The sequence below is a fragment of the Dipodomys spectabilis genome, unplaced genomic scaffold (genome assembly GCF_019054845.1).
Source record: "Dipodomys spectabilis isolate Male_0828 unplaced genomic scaffold, ASM1905484v1 ptg000278l, whole genome shotgun sequence".
In the NCBI taxonomy this organism is placed as follows: Eukaryota; Metazoa; Chordata; class Mammalia; order Rodentia; family Heteromyidae; genus Dipodomys; species Dipodomys spectabilis.
Window position 1 is genome coordinate 3,702,501 of NW_024870955.1, and position 1,947 is coordinate 3,704,447.

General features: G+C 57.2%; 1 pseudogene; it reads right to left on the reverse strand.

The window, feature by feature from the left end:
• LOC122126432 overlaps positions 1-1,481 on the reverse strand; it is a 3,673-nt pseudogene extending 2,192 nt beyond the window's left edge.
• Positions 1,482-1,947: the final 466 nt, after the last annotated feature.

A 1,947-nucleotide genomic window follows, 5' to 3' on the forward strand; every position in this document is an offset into this window, starting at 1 on the left:
TGACCAGATGGGGATACCTGAAGCACTCAGCAGAAACCAGACAGCCAGAGGGGAACGCGAGCCGTCCATCGCCCCGTCGGTGTGTACGTATGCAGGTGGCATGACCGTCCATCCCCACCTCCCCCGCAGGCGATTACTCGACCACGACCTCCGCCTCCGCCCCCGCCCTTCCCCCCCCCCCCCCCGCACCACAATTCACAACCCTACCCTCGGAACAAAATAAAACAAATTTGCTTGGATCTCACACTGCCTTTTGTTTGTATTTGACGACGCAATAGGCGAAGGGGAGGGATCTCATGTCTGGTGCCTGACCGGGGCGGGGGGGGGGGGGGGGGGATTGGAGAGGAGAGAAGAGGGGGCAGAGAGCATCTCCGTGTTTCTGTGTGCGTGCGTGCGCGCACCCGCGCGCGCGCACCCGCGCGCCCACACACATCCAAAGCGGGTGGGGGGGGGGAGGGAGGAAACTCAAAGATCGGATGCGACAGAGCATGTAGGCCAGCCGGACCAGTTCACCGCGTCTCTCTGTCTCTTGTTTCTCTGTTTCTCTATTTCTCTCTCTCTCTGTCTCTCTTTGTCTCTGTCTGTCTGTCTGTCTGTCTGTCTGTCTGTCTGTCTGTCTGTCTGTCTGTCTGTCTCTCTCTCTCTCTCTCTCTCTCTCTCTCTCTCTCTCTCTCTCGTTTGAATTCTCTCTCCCGCCCGCCCGCCAGCACTCCCTCCCTCCTTTTCCTCTCGACTTGCCAGTCAATCCTGGGGCTTGAGCTACTGGCGCTCCAACACACAACGGTCCCACTCCGACCCTGCCTGCCTGCCTATGCATGGGCCCCATACTCCAACGAGGCACATCATCATCCCCACCCCCACCCCTTCTCTGAAAAAGAAGGCAGTCTCTCTCGGGACCAGCCAGCCTGGGCCTGGAAGAGAAGGACATAAGGCCGGTTTTCTCAGTCAGTCAGTCAGTCAGTCAGTGCGCGGTTTCTTTTTCATGCATTTCATGAGAGAAAACTGCAATTCACAAAACCACCACTAGATGGCGCGCGTTCGCCGTCGACAAGGTGGATGGGGCGGCGGGAGGGGCAAAACACGGGTCGGGTCAGTCACTCGCTCAGTCGGTCAGTCCTCGCCTACCCGGTAGTGGGTAGTGAGAGTTCTGACATACACATACATATAGGTTGTTATCATTCATTATTATCGTCATTTGCTTTTCCTTTTTCCTTTTGGCCTAGTCCTGGGGCTTGGGCTCCGGGCCTGAGCACTGTCCCTGAGTTTCTTTATGCTCAAGGTCACTGCTCTACCACTCGAGCCCCTTCTGGCTTGTTCTGTTTAGGTGGTACTGAGGAATTGAACCCAGGGCTTCAAGCACGCTGAGACACATTCCCAGCCCAGTCCACCTCTGGGATTCCCCCCCCCCCCCCCCGCACCGGGTTCTGCCCGCCCGGAACCAGAGGTACGGTACTGTCCTCTGCGAGCTCGTGCTCTTGCATGACGACACGGTAGTACTAATTCAGCCCCGAGGAAATCTTCACTAGGGCATTTTCCCCCAAGTCCACCTCCACTTCTGGCGTTTTGGGTGACCCATCGAGATGAAGAGTCTCAAATGGACTTTCCTGCCCGGGCGGGCTATGAACCACTATCCTCAGGTCTCAGCCCCCTCGCTCAGCACCTCAGACGGATGATGGGCAGTGAGCCACTGCTGCCACCGGCACCACCCGGCCGGTGAGCCTTTGCCTGGGGATTTTCTTTACCGACCGGCCGAAGAAAGGTTTCGTGCCCTACCTGTCTTATGGATAAGTTTGCTCTGTTTTCGGTCTTATTTTTGTCCTCATGGACATCCTTCTTTCCCAAGGAAAAGGGGCCTCGGCTCGGGGAGAGAGTCAATTCCTGAGGCCAGACAATCCATAGGAGGAACTTTCTGCCACAGTGTGGTGTGGTGTGGTGTGGTGTGGTGTG